The sequence below is a fragment of the Micrasema longulum genome, unplaced genomic scaffold, assembly GCF_059751315.1.
Source record: "Micrasema longulum isolate JH-2025_06_02 unplaced genomic scaffold, ASM5975131v1 h1tg000011l, whole genome shotgun sequence".
NCBI classification, from domain to species: Eukaryota; Metazoa; Arthropoda; class Insecta; order Trichoptera; family Brachycentridae; genus Micrasema; species Micrasema longulum.
Window position 1 is genome coordinate 235732 of NW_028277219.1, and position 15932 is coordinate 251663.

A 15932-nucleotide genomic window follows, 5' to 3' on the forward strand; every position below is an offset into this window, starting at 1 on the left:
ATTTCTCGCTAATTTGACCCCATCTAAAATACGCTTCTCCTTTTTAGTCTCCATTCTACAGAACTCATATTGACCATTTTGAGTCTTTCCAACACCGTTTTCTAAAAAAAGTACCATGGTTTCTCGGATTACAAAGGGATAATAATTTCTCTTTTGAAATAGAGCCATCTCTTAATCTGTTTTCATTGGAGAAACGTAGAACTGAGTTGGACCTTATATGCATTTTCAAAATACTTAATGCCATAAGTGATGTCCCATCTCTGTTGCAATCAATTTCAACAACAGAAGTCGAAATCTGCTATTTATTAAATCTTCTAAGAGCAACTTTTGCTTTTATGCCCCAATGTCCAGAATATGTAGATTAGTCAATTTGTCACATGACTTGGAATTCTTTGGGGTAAATTTTCCGGCTTTTCGTAGATCTTTTCGCGTCTAAAACAGTGTTGGATGAAGTTGGATTGGCATGATTTAGCTTGAAGTCTTATGTCTTTCGGTTTTACGAATATTTTGTATACCATTTTTGTATTGCCCTTGTTTGTCTTTGCTTCATAGTTTTGTGTTACTTTTGTTCAGTTTCTAGTATTTATGTTTGTTCAATAAATAAATAACTAAATAAAAAAAAATTTCTACTTTATATTTTTATACCCTCGTACTGGACATACTAGAAAAATGTGTGAAGCCAGGTTTTGATTATCACTAAACGTTATTTCTTACAATTATATTGATAATGTAATCAACGCTTGTGTAAATCGTAAGAAAGCAAATTAATATATTTTTTTAATGTTTTGAAAACTTTGAAATGTAAGTAATACATAGAAATAACCTAACTAAAAAAATAATTTTTCGTATGAGTAGATATTTAAATTATAACTTACATTATCGAGTATCCCATATGGTCTAGTGGCTAGGATACCTGGCTTTCACCCAGGAGGCTCGGGTTCGATTCCCGGTATGGGAAACATTTTTTGAATGATAATTTTAATCTTAGTTTTAGTTTTGTTGAGTCTTAGTTTTGATATTGAAAAACATACATTTATGCTTTGATTTAAAAACGCATTTTTCATTACTGATTAATATAAACGCTGTAATTTGCACTTAAATATTTGGAATTACGTTAAATGTACGTATGTCCAATAAAATCTGTTTTATGAAAAAATATACAATTCCTTGTTAATCCAATCAGTATTATGTCATTAATGGATATGAAAAAAAAAGTTTATTTATGAAATTTTATACTACAATATTTTGCAACTTATTTATTTTATTAAGTAAGCTTAAAAGTCACTTGCCAAACACAAGAGTCTTACTCGTATTTTGGCAAGCCCAATCTGAAATGTAGATAATTTGTGTTTTTGTGATTTTGTATTGAATAAAGGTTTTTTCATTAGAAAATATAAAAAATCTGGAACTATCAATAAAAGAACCAAACATTTTTTAATCAATATTTCCTTATTATTTCATAAAATAATTTGAATAAAAAATACTTCCCATACCGGGAATCGAACCCGAGCCTCCTGGGTGAAAGCCAGGTATCCTAGCCACTAGACCATATGGGATATAGGATTACATTACTTAAAAATATATTGGTTTTAGCAGAAAAAACGTTTCAAGGCCAACATCTGGATATTTTTTGTAGAAAAACAGCTAAGCAAATATTTGAAAATCCCAATTATCATTGTTTTGTAAAAAACACATATTTAAATAGCAGACTTGTTTCTGACAACATGTTTCAGTCGATCATAAATATCGACATATTTTTTTTTTATTCCGAAAAATGTGCATTTTAAATATATTGTTTTCAATAAGTAGAAACATAAGTGCAAATTTAAAAAAGATCACACCCATATCTTAAGATAAGGGGACATTTTGAGTTGAGTTGTGGTGCAAAATTATAAAATAAAATTGATTAATTAAAAAAATATTGTTGTATATGTAAAAAAAGCTTTTTAAACGCATATTTTATGTAAAATTGTCTGTCCAATCGGATGAAGAATACTATTTATCATAAATAGAACAAGAACACTAGATGACTGTTTTCGACTCGATGGCTCCTCTCAGGTCTGCCTCATTGGTTGGCGTGTTTGCCTACCATTTTTGATGTCCTGGGTTCGACTCCTGGCAGGGTGGACGTGAAATTTTGATTCAAAAGTTTTCTCTTTCTTATTGATTAATATAGTAATATAGTAATACATAATAGATACATGTTCTTTTTTATAAAAATTCTACTTTTATATAGTTTTTTGATGTTATAACTGTAATTTTCAAAAAAGATATTAGCTCTTGTGCTTGGAATGCGACTTACACTTTTATATTTATTTGGTAACTTGAAGTTATATAATGTAGAATGTACACGAGATTTTTTTTTAATTATACAAAATAAATGAAAAACAGAAAATAAAAAAATACATTCATGCCAATTAAAATAGAATTTGGTTTTTATTTAAGTTCAAAAGTTTATTTAAATTTACTTTGAGTTTATTTACTGATATATTTATTTTAAGAGTTTTATAGTTCTTAAATTGGAATATTTTATTGATGCTGCACTGGCACTGGCTGAAGCGTAAGACTTATCACATTACCTTCGTGTAACAGATTATTTCAATTCGCTACATTTGGTTTACAAATACAGTGCCCTATACACCACTGGGTGCGGAAAGAGGAATTATTATGATTTCATTTTTAATTTCATTCATTCATTCATTTTTTCGTTTGTTTTATTTTTTATATTGTTTTGATTACATGTATGAGCACACGTTGTTTAAATATATTTAAGTAAATTGATATTTTTTCATTTTAATTCTACTATTTTTCTCCATTTTCCTACGTTAACAAAAAATCACATTTTAAACCATTTTGTCTGGTTTTGTTGAGTTTTTCTTTTTCTATCTTATTAATAAGATTTTTAATTTTTCAAAGCATCAAAAACTAAATAATATGTGTTCATTATTTTAAATGTATACAGTTTTATATCTGTACTCTTTTATTTGATTCTTAATGATAAAATTAAATAAACTTAAATGTCTGAGAACCCGATGACAAATTATTATTTAATAGTTTACCGGGACAAAATATGTTCTAATACTTTGTTTTATTTTAAGAATGCAATTATATTATAATAATGTGTGTATTTTATTGAATTAAGACTCTGTAAAAAAAAATGTAATAAAAAATTGAAAAAAAATAATTTTGAACAAATTCCCAACAGTTTCCAAACTACTATGTTATTTGCGCACGTCAATTATTTCGACTTTCGACATGTCCATCTTCAAATATTTGTTAAATTTTATCATTCCATGTCTTTCTAGATCTTTTTCGTTTTTTTACATCCATCAACTCGTTCAATTGTGGTACCCCAGTCACATCGACAAAATTGCAAACCCTCAGAGCACAGCACGATATGGGTTTGGCGTTGTACTTATTTAATACCCCAGCAGGTTTTATTTTTCTTGGGTTATTCAAATGCCTGGCTTTGAATAATTTCCACACTTGCTGGTGCTCTGTAGTCAAGTGAAAACAAAACTAGATAAAACTTTATTTTTTACTTATTTATTTTCCTTTAACACACTAAGAAAGACTCTGAAAGTTTGTATAAATTAAACGTAGTTATGGAGAAAGAAGCCAGTCCATATTTAAAAATAAAATAATGGTGTTTTCGGGTGCAGTAAGGTCAATTCTATGTTCTGTTAAAAACAGCCAGACCACTTTCATACAATCGCCTTCTAAAAAAAGTGTCAATCACAAAAACGGCATTTCTCAATTTGCAATAAACCCCCACTGCACTAAAAAATATGATGGTACTTTAAAAATTATTAAAACTGGACAAATACATACTTAGATTCTTGTTTGCAATGTAAAAATACGAATGTATTCATTGTTTAACATGTGTCAAAATCAAAAACATTCCAACTGTCTTGTAAATTTCCAACTCGTTTCATAATCACTTCCCTTTTTCATTCATTTTTCTATGGCTGGCTGCCTTCTACATAACAACGTTCAATTCGCTTAGGGTAAATTATAACGATTGTTTTACTGAAAGATACCCCTCGGATGTAGGATTCTTCCGCTTCTCTGAAAAGCAAGCAAAGCATGACCACCCTTATTTTATAGATGAAAAGTTGTGGGAAATAGATAAGGTACTATATTCTTGTTTACTAGGGATGGACATACTGAGAAAGATATTGAAAGGAGAGTGAGTGCCGGGAACAAGGTGAACGGTGCACTGAAATGTACTTTGGCAAACAAATCGTCACTTAAGCGGCTACATGACCTTTCTCATTTTTTTGCACTTTACAGGAAAGACAAAAAACTGAATAAGATATACGTCAACAATGTTTGAGTATGTCCAAATGCTTGCAGACTGGCTGGATTTCCTCCATAGGGAGTTATTCATATTTAAATTTATTTCAGCAGAGAGATAAAACATTTTTAAGTTGGGAATATGAAAGTCCAGGCATCTACAGAACTTATGATCTGTCATTGGCTGGTTTAAGTGGCCACTTTACACACTGTGTAACATTAACCATTCCGCCTATGTTTAAACATCCAAATTTCCTCAACTCTTCCATCTGTTGACTTTTGTGAAGTAAAAGAGCTGAAACCTTTATCACGTGGGTGAGATTCATCCGGCTGAACCAAATCACCTACTAGGTAACGCTTGAAAACATATTTTCTAATTTGTATACTTTTTCTTTTACCAGGTAGTTAATTCAACAATGTTTGAGCATGTCCAAATGCTAGCAGACTAGCTGGATAATTTCGATTATTCGCAACAATAAAGGTTTCAGCTCTTTAACTTCACGAATATCAACAAATGGAAGAATCGAAGAAATATGGATGTTTAAACATAAGCAAAATGGTGAATGTTACACAGTGTGCAAAGTGGCCTTTTAAACCAGCCAATAATAGGTCATCAGCCCAGTAAACGCCTAGACTTCCATATTTCCTTTTGTAAGGTATTCTCTATTCCGGTTGTAATTTGTTAATATTTTTATAATTCTCACAAAAGTATAAAATCCACTTAACAAAATTAGAAATGAAGCTATATTATCGTTTAGGCGTAATGTTTATAAACGTTATCGATCTGTCGAATGCCACAAACAAAATAAACAGTTTTTTTGCTGTTTATTCACTCAACATGTCCAAACAAACGCAGTACACCTTTCTCAATTTTGTCGATATTTCTTGTCTCAGATTTGCATTCTGCACGAAACTGGACATTTTTCATTCTCAACATGGTTGATTGACATGGAAAGGAAAAAGAGTCTGGAAATATTTTAACAATTATAACTTAATTTGTACCCATATGTTATATACATACTTAAATTATTATTAAGTTTAATATATTAACATTATATTATGTACATACTTATTTTTTTACATGCATACTTATATGTTACATTGATTCTTATCATTTACATGCATTATAAATTTATTTCGCAGCTCTTATAAAGATTTTTAAAAAATATATATCCATGTACACTTTTGCAAATACGACCTCAAATGAAAATATTATTTTTGCCGTAACATATTGGTTCCTTAGAACAGGCATTGCCCATATAGGAACCGATAAATCCTTTCAAGTATTCCGCTTTATCGCACTTCTTCGCTTGCTTGATTTATCCTAAGTGTTTAAATAGAATATTGGTTTATAATTTTACTTATGTGATTTTCCTAATATATAAATAAACTAGCGGACCCGACAGACGTTGTAAAAATTTAAAATTGTTAATATTCAAATATTGAATTAAAGTAGGTACCTAGGTACTTGTTTATGGTTGAATCCCAAAACATTAAATATAAATTTTTTTCACATCTCGCATTTTTTTTGCAAACGTCAAACTCCGATCTTCTTACCAACAGAGGGGTGTACTTATGTAGAAATACGATTTTTTTTAATGTATTCAATTAAGTATTATTTTAGTATTACCAAAAATCTAATAAAAAGAAATAAATGGGGAGAAATTTTAAGGAATTTAAGGGGAGAATCTAATTGAGATCCACAAAAAACAAATGCTGTTTTTAAACATTCAAAAACATTTTTTTTTTATCTAAAAAAACAATATTTTTCATTTTTCTGTAAATGCATTCTCCTCCAATGCAGCCCTGGTAGATCGATGAATAAAATATTTATGCTCCTTACTTCTTTTTCACATATTAGATTAAAGATTTTAATATCTGCAAACACGCACAGCGCAAAGATCTATTTTTTCTGAAAACCGCACGTAAATTTAGCAGGAGTTCAGTGACATCACACGTACAGATGAATTATATATATATATATATATATAAATAAGTGTTTTCTACGTCCGCGAGAGCGTTTAAAATATCACCCCTGAGAGCAGTTTGAGAGCATTCAGCCTATATTCACCAGGTACCAGGTCCAACTTAAAACATAACTATTTTACGATGCATGCTTTAATTGGGTAAGAGTATTAATCCAAATGTCCTGTGATAATATTGTGCTTCGTGTAGGTATGTGAAATGATTTCAAAAAGCAAGTGGAGTCTGGAAGTTAGCATGTTCAGACTGCACCTTCCCCTCCCCACTTCCTGCCCCTTTCTTTATGGATTCGTCAATAAACTTGGGCGGACAAACTTCGCATTCGATAATAATTTAACTTGGAGATGGTAAACCTAACAGGGTGAACATTAGCGACTTATTTTATTTTGAGAATAAATTGTAAAAATTAAAATTATTTTTATATTTTGATAGTAGTTAATTAGGAGAGAAACTTTCTATAATGATGAATAATTTTAATATTTATTTTTTTGCAACAGAGAGGAAAAACATTTCAGAGAAAGGACACACTTTGTAACAATCACATTTCTGTATATGTTTGAACATCTACATTTCCTCAACCCTTCCATCACCAGGTAGTTAAAAGAAGAAGTATAATAATTGGAAAATTGTTTTCAGGCGTTGCCTAGTTGGTGAATTGGTTCAGCCAGGTGAATCTCACCAGCATGATAAGGGTTTCAGCTCTTTTACTTCACGAAAATCAACAGATGGAATAGTTGAGGAAATGTAGATGTTCAAACATAGACAGAATGGTGAATGTTCCACAGTGGGTAAAATGGCCACATTAACCAGCCAATTACAGGTCATAAGCCTGTAAATGCCTAGACTACCATTTTGCCTTCTCAAAAATGTTTTTGCTCTCTGTTTTTCTTAAGGAGGACATCCAGCCAGTCTGCAAGAATTATGGACGTACTCAAAACGTTGTTAAATAATTTTAACCTTTAAATATTATACTTCAATTTTTCATAAATTTTCTCTTCGTTCTGTATCACTTATATAATATCTTTGATAAAATTGAATAATTTCTCTAAATAACAGAATTTTTAAAAGAGCGTTAAAACTAAAATCATGTGTTTTCATTCAATAATATTTGTCTTCGCTCTTTAAAACAATGCTAATGTGTCATAAAAATTTCGATTATCTTAGGAAAAGAGCTACAATATATTATTTTGAAACCTCAATTGTCGTAAAGAAAACAGTAATTATCTCTTTTTTTATGTAACCCGAAAATTGCAAAACGATAAGCCGAATTTAATTAAATAAATTTGTAAAAAAATGCTTGCTGGGTTTAGGTAGAGATAAATTGGGAAATTTTCTCAAAAACGTTCCTCAATAATAAATGGTAAAAAATATTACTGTATAACTGTATGAAAAATTAACTAGTGGGTAGTCATGTTATTGTTTATTTTTAATAAAAATGTCTGCCTTAAAACCGGTTGTACCTAGTTAGGTAGACTAGACATGATCTAGAGAAATCTATTACCTGTGCGTGTATGTAGTAGATTAAGAAATTGTTATTTTTTATTAGTAAACCATGATTATAATTATAATTAATATATTCTATTAAAATTTTAATTTTGTTTTAGTAGTAACTTTTGAATATTTTTTTTTAAACATCAGTATCTTATAAGTATATTTATTGTTTTTTGTTTAAACAATATTATTGGTTTCCACTATTATTTGTGCGCCTTAAAGCGTAAGACTAATCACTGATCAGCTTACATTTATTTAATCAAATATCGAAATTCACTACGTTTAGCGTGTTAACACAGGTGCGAACATTAATATATCCCTCCTGATCCCAATAGTTTAGATAAATTTAAAGATATTCAATTGCAGAAAAATCCACTTTTTGAAATTTTCCTCTGTTAAATAATTCATACTTCGAAAGTATAAATAATATAAAAAACAACAGATCTTAGATAAATAATATCAAAAATTATACACACATCTAGTTTAAGTTTTTCATAAAAATAATGGTACAGCATGTTACACGATATACATAAAATATAAAAAAGAAAATAAAAAAAAGCACCGTAAGAAGGTTGGGGATGAGGAAATAAGATGAGAAAGGAGTCAAAGTATTGTTGTAATATACAATATTTGAGTTTGTCCAAATGTTCGTAGACAAACGACTGGATGTCACCCCCTCAGGAGTCATTAAGATTAACAAATAACAATAGGGATGAAGAATACCTTAAATAAGAGAATATGGAAGTCTAGGCATTTACAGGGCTTATGACTTGTCATTGGCTTGTTTAAGTGGCCATTTTACACACCGTGTAACATTCACCATTTCACCTAGGTTTGAACATCCATATTTCTTCAATTCTTCCATTTGTTGATTCTAGTGAAGTTAAAGAGCTGAAACTATTATTGTTGTGAAGATATTTATCTGATTGAATTATTTTACATACTAGGAAACGCCTGAAAACAATTTTTCAATTTTTAAACTTCTTCTTTGACCAGTTGGTTTCATTACAGTATTTGATAAATGTTTTTTTTTTTTTTTTTTTATTGTATTGTAAAAAAATAAAAACTGTCGTGTTGAATTAACGGGGCCATTTACTGAAATACGCTTTGAAACATATGAAATACGCTATGAAATACACCTTTGAAAAAATTATTCAAAATTTTGAAAAGAAAAACCAAATCTGAAATACTTTGCGTTTAGTTGCGGCAGTTGAAATATACTTTGCAGTCACACTATTTTGGCCGCCTTGAATTTCATGACCCGTTGACTTTTCAATATCGGTTTTCGTCAGTCTTGTTATGTTCAAGATGGAAATATTATTTGATTTGTAAATATTTACAGACGTATAAACTTCAGCCCTTGTGTGGAATGCATTTCTCTGGTAATGATGGCGAATAAAACATTTTCGATCTAAACTATAGTTAAGAAAGTTACAAATAAAAATATTAAACTTCTTAGATTTTAACGCTCGTTCAGATGTTTTTCACTTAATTTCATTTCATTTCATTTATTTAATCAGAACAATACAGAAAATAAGATCCGATTCATTCTTAAAACAATAATAGATCACAAATTACAGAAGATATTTATGTTATTAAAATAATATAACAAAACGTAAAAAGAAAAATTAAAAGTTAGAAAGTGCTTTCCTAAGGGAAGGCCCACTGTCGTGAAATATGTCGACATCCGAGGCGATGCGATTAAGTAAGATTGCTCTACTAACCGGCATAACCATTGGCAGGTGCCTGCAAAAAAACTGCTTTTGCAGTTTGGCGGGAATTAAAAAAAATGCTTAGAATTTAAAAAGAAAAATAAATAAAAAAAAATAATAAAAGGTTGGTTCTGCATCGTAGTAGGTAAAACAATCGATGTTGTCCTTGTCGAAGATAGTTATCAGGTTTAAACAGACCTTCATCCATCAGAATTTCTGAGTTTTGTATGCAACTACCCTTCACCTGGAAAAAGTGAATACCTAAATGATCGTCCCTTCTCCTCCATAATGACTGATAGCCTAGCATCCCCAGTAAAAAGTCACTTGGGAAGAGCCATGGATAATATCCACACTTTTTTAGGTACAGATAGCGCACGAATTTTTTTCTGCACTCTCTCCACCACTAAAGAGTATCGAGCCTCAAAACAACAACAACAACAAATAATGGAACTAAACTCCAAACGACTTCTTACCAAGGAATTATACAATGTCCTCTTAATCTGAGTGTTAGAAAAGATCTTGGCATTTCTAAGGACAAAACCAAGCATTTTAAGGGAGTCATTGCATAGATTAACCATATGAATATTAAAAGATAACTGAGCATCAAACAACACCCCGAGATCTCTGGACATTGAAGCCCTTTCAAGCCTAACTCCGTCCATTAGATAACGATAGTGTATTGTTTTGGATGCTCTTGTGTATGCCATTGCAATTGCTTTCATTATTCCATGTCCGCTCACTAATTGGAGCATATGGTGTCCGCAAAGATTCTCCAAGCATCTCTGTTGACTACCAGCTTCTGTGCATCCTCCCAAGTCAGGTTTGCGTCTTGTAGTTCTGACACAAACCGCTGACGAACATTCAGCAATGGACGTCTAGAACCTCGAGAACCTAAAGCCTAGTCAAGTGGGCGAGCGTGGTTAAGGCTCTCAGTAGGCGTCCACAGCACATGGCCAAGCCAACCGTATCGCCTTCGCTTGATGACAGTTATCACTTTCTCGAGTTTGCTGCGTCCGTTTTCTTATTACTTCATTCCTCTCAAAGTCAAATTACCGTACACCCAAGATTCTTCTGAGACACCTATTCTCAAAACTCAGAATTTTGCTGTTTTGGGCCCTAGTGAGGTGCCACGATTTGCATCCGTAGAGAAGAATAGGTTTTATGTAAGCGTTTTATAGGTGGCATTTGGTTTTCACAAAATAAATATCCGATCTCTAGAGCTATCTGACTGCTTCATACTGTTGAATGTGGCGCCTGCTCTTCCTAGCCATACTCCCAATTATTTTTGAAAGCTGCCATTTTCTGTAACACACTCCCAGGTATTTGAAACTCTCGACCCTTTCGATGACTTGGTTTAAAAGAGTCAGAGGATTTTGGGCATCGAGGCATAAAGTGTTACACAGTACTTGGGTTTTTGCAATATTCATTTTTAATTGATTGCTACTCTCAGATAAAAATCCTGAAAAAGAAAATCTAGTTTATATAGATATTACTTGACCTCATAGTGTAGAGGTTGGCACGTTTGCCTACCGAGCTTAAGGGCGTAGGTTCGATACCCGATAGGGTCTACAGAAAATATTTTAAAAGGAAAAAACATAAAATAAAATCATCAACGAAGATTCATAAATATGCATTAAAACATGTACAAGTAAGGGTGTGTGTATGTGAAAGAAAAAGATGGGTGTATTTGTGTATGAAGGTGAAAGTGGGTGTACGTGTGCGTGTCTGTGTGAATGTGAATAAGTAGCAATTTAATAATGTAAAAGTAGAGTACGTAAGGGGTTGTAAATATTATGAAATTGTGAGATTAAGACATTGCAAGAATTGTTAACTATAATGTGTAGCTAGATAACATTCCATCTTCTTAAATAAATATCTCTATAAATATAATAAATACTGAGCCAAGATCTTCGATATTCCTATGTTATACATTTACGTATCGAATGAAATAATTTATTTTTTAATCAAAATACGTTTTGGGGACAGAAAAGGCATTTTATCAGAAATTATTGATAAATCGGCAATGCAATCAAAAGTATACTGATGTGTCGCATTATCGTGGCTCGTGAAGTATAAAAGTACGTACCAAACACACGATTGTCTCACACTCTCTTCACGTCTCACTTTTGATAGTATAGGTAGTATATTCTGGAGTGAAAGAGACGATTTCACGTGCACACAAGCGAATGGGAAAGTTGCTAGTATTTTTGCTAGACGCCAGTAGCCTGAGTAGCTCTCCAAGCTTGGTTAATTGGTGGTCTTTTTGCTCGCGCTACGAGCTTGAGCTAATTATTTTTTTCATAATTTCTGCAATTAAAAATAAAATTTTATCATTTTTTAAAGCAGTTGCCGATAAACATTCAATTCAGGCACTACTAGGTATGTATAAATAAATGGCTTTAGCGATTTTGTATGTTGATCTTTCCATACAAATACTCTGTTAGACTATTTGTAAAATTCACGTTAGTTTCCAAAAGAACTTGGAGTTCTTTTGAGAATAAATGTGAGTTTGACAATTTATATAGATTGAACATTATACAAGGCGGGCTTATAATAAAGAGCATCAGTTCTCAATCTAAATTTTCAGAAAATTCTAAAAAACTAAATTTTACCAACCACTAAAACATGTTATCTTTGTGCATATATTTTTTGGGGTTTTTTTCGCGTGACAAACTACTTTTTATGCCGAAAAAAAATATCGATCCTTCGGAAAAATATTCTTCTTTTATGTAAATTTTCTTTAATTTTTTCATAGGCATAGTCAAAGAGCTGACAAGCATCCCAAGCTATTTTTTATCGCAAAAATATAAAGCTCTTTGGAGAAAAACAAATGTAGAAGCATTAATTATCATTGAACATTTAAAAAAAGCTAAAAGCAAGTAATAAAATATAAACAAGTGGAGAAAACAACATCAACAAATAACCAAAGTATAATGAGACAAATAAAATTAAAACCGGGAAGATTTAAAACACCTCAAATTAAAGCGCTTCAAATAAGGATTCAATAGTAAAATATCACACGCTACGAAAATATATAAAACGGATTAAAAAAATTAACTGTACATATTTTCAAAATCAATATTGATACTTCCAAGAAATATTTTCTTGCATCAATTTACAAAATAAATTTTAGAAAAATACGTTCCTAGAAAATCGCGACAAGTTTAGCATAGATTTTTGTGACGTCAAGATTCGTGTCGATGTTTTATAAAAAAAAATGGTTTTAAACAAAGTTTTGGACTCATAAAGGTTTTAAACCAAAATCAGTGATCGAACATCCCATTTCCAAGACAAACAAAAACGTTTTTTTTACAGTACATAAGCCTTGTACATGACACGTAAGGCTACTAAATACAGGGGTCCAAATATATATAAACAAAGTTTTTAAAAAACATGAATTGTGACGTATTAGGAGCGTGGCCAATGCAATCACCGTTTTCACTTAAATAAAAAATTTAAATTAAAAAAAATATATGCTTCTAATTAGCAGTAAAAAACCTTTTTTTACTTAACAGTATTTAAAAGACCGTTATTATTTTAAAATTGTAAAAAAAATAAATTGTTTCCCTATAATTAAGCAAGAGTTATTCAGTTAAAGACATTAAACTATTTAGATTATTTTTGATTGACGCATTTTGATAAAATATTTTATGTAAAAATAAACTTTTTATGTAACAAGGAAAATATGTAAAACATTTTATAAAAAACAATTTTTGAAAGACGTTTGATTTGATTCTATGAAATAAGTAGACAATTATTATTATGTACGTTTAATCTATAAAATCCTGATTTAAGTTAGACAGATACTTTTAGAACACAACGAAAGCTTTTTTATGAGGGGATATATGCAAGTAAAGGCATTTAAATTAACACCCAAGGGGATTTAAGTCAATATTTATTATTTTATATTTCTCATTTATTTAAAATTTCTAGTAATAATTATTACATAAAATTGAAGAACGGATGTCAACAAAATCCTGTCAAAGATATGTTATCTGTAGATTAGATTGTGTGTCTGAGACGTTTTAGTTAAGAAAGCAGGGGTTAGAAGTGTAAAGTGTAGAAAGCACAACCTGATTCGATTGCTCTAAAAGGAATCACGTGAGAAAGATAAACTTTCAGGTTCCGTTTCGGGAATGGGTTTCAGTGCACTAACGCGATGCTCTCTCACCGGAAGTTCACTGAAATACACTTACAAACACAACAAACCTTAGTATACAAGAAGCACGTTGGTCCTCTTCAACTTATTTTTTTAAAAGCTCAAAGCAAAGCAAGTTATTTATCAGGAAATAAAACACAATCACTAACACAAAATGAAGAATTAAACAACAGATATTCTTTAATTTATATTTGAAGCACTTACTTTATAATTTTCAAAATAAAACAATCCAACTAAATATTTTCACTGTGCAAAATCACGACATGTATTTAATTTTCCAACTGGTATTAGAACATGATTGTTCCTTTGCCAAGGAATTAAAATAAATTAACTTACCCTCAGTTTTACATAAGTAAAACAAGTCGAAATTTCACTTTTATGACAAAAACACATATGTGTTGTTTAAATTCAGAATTTGCTAATTACCTTATTGAAAATTATCACATCTTTGAAAATAACAATAGATTTGATGTTGTACATTTTTGTACAATTAAAGTTAGATCATTATAAAAAATTGGATATTCATGAAGCTCTCAATAACAATTTTCCCATAATTAATATACCAAATAAATGATTAATTCAAATCTTAAAAAATAGCTGAGTTAATAAAATCTTTTAGGCGCAGTGATGTAACATAGTGTTAAATAACAGAATATTCTGTAGTTCAAACATTTGAGAAAAAAACACGTTTTGTTTAATAATATTTTCCCCATGATTCATAAAAATAAAAACATAATTTAGCTTTTTTATAGGAAAATAAAAATAAAATCATAAATTCGCTGGTCATATTACATGCGTGAACACCTACTCACTACCAATAACTGACTGAATTTCTTTCTTACAAACACCGGCTACAGAACAGCGTATCTGTCTTTCTTGTTATGAATTCTTTTTTCGTGCTCTCTCTTATGCAGATTTTTTTATTTGAAAATTTATTTATTAACCCTTACGGATTATTACATTTATTTAACAGAAATAATATATAATCATACTCTGTTATTGATAGTAATATTTTTCATAACTTTTGAAAAGTTTATCTCAATCTTTTTTTAAGTTTGGTCTGGTAGTTTATTTTATAATTTTAGTCGCTGGTTTATTAGGTTGTCTATGATATTTTTCTGATATTCGCGTATTGTGTTCATGTTTACTTCAATTTTTTTTGGGTTAAATTCTTCGTCTTCAATTACATCAGTGGCTAATTTATGGATTAATTTTAATGATTCTTATTGAAAGGGTACAGTTTTATTTTTTTTATTTTTTTTTACATATTTTTTACAGCAATATACAAGTAATTATTTATACAACAAATAAATTCAGTAGTAAAAGTAAACATACATATTTTTTTTTTTTGCTGTTGGTTCATCTAAACTACCTAACTAGGGATAGCGTCCCCGTTCTAAGGCAGTAAATTATGTATTTTATAATGGTATTTAAAAGTATTTACAGTTTTATCATAATGTGTGCTTTTCCAGTCTTAAAGGTAAACAATGAATATCCAGAGAAAACATAAATAATACCAAAATCTCTATATCCTAAGTCCTAAGTCATTACTAGTAAAACAAGCAACCAGCTTACGTCCTTCTACATCGGACAACAAATTTCTCTGACTCCCTCCGACCAATATGGATTAAGAATGCAGTCAATACCTTCCTCAGCCTGGCAATCCCACCACATTTCCACAAAACTGGGATAGGGTTAAATGTTATTTAAATGCTTAGTTTGTATGAAAAGTTCTCTAGTTGCTGTTAAATAGGGAAGGTCATATGTATTGCTGTATGGGGGACACATGTATTTTTTGTATTGCAAGGATAAATACTTTTTCTATTAAAGTCGAGCATATTTATAAATAAAATACTGTCCAAATCCGACGTTAAAATGTTCATTTGAAGATTGCTTAAAATACGATTTCATAATTTTAAAAAATAAGAAAGATGTATTAAGTCTTGTATCGTATGTAGACTAGTGTGATATCATAGCTACTCAGAGTTAACAGTCATTTGCTAAAAATGTTTAATAATTAAAAATATCTTTCATTCCGATGACTTCTATAACCGTATTACTATCTAAGAAATTGTAACCATGGCAAAAAATACCTAACGCATGTTGGCAAATGATGCATGTAAGAATTATACGTGTTATTTAAAAGAAATAGAGTATTACCTGTGAGTTTATTTTAATGCCTTAACAGAAGAACAGTCATGTTATGAAACCAATTAAATATGTGCAATGACATCACACAAAGTCCATATTTAGTTATATTATTTTCAAAATATTCCTAACTAAAACACCGC

At 30.4% G+C, this 15932-nt stretch overlaps 2 non-coding genes across 2 annotated transcripts; one reads left to right on the plus strand and one right to left on the minus strand.

The window, feature by feature from the left end:
* The first annotated feature begins 886 nt into the window (after positions 1-886).
* On the plus strand, positions 887-958 carry TRNAE-UUC (transfer RNA glutamic acid (anticodon UUC)). Its single transcript has one exon. It is a non-coding gene; the product is annotated as a tRNA-Glu (tRNA).
* Positions 959-1484: 526 nt separating this feature from the next.
* TRNAE-UUC (transfer RNA glutamic acid (anticodon UUC)) lies at positions 1485-1556 on the minus strand. The gene has a single exon. It is a non-coding gene; the product is annotated as a tRNA-Glu (tRNA).
* Positions 1557-15932: the final 14376 nt, after the last annotated feature.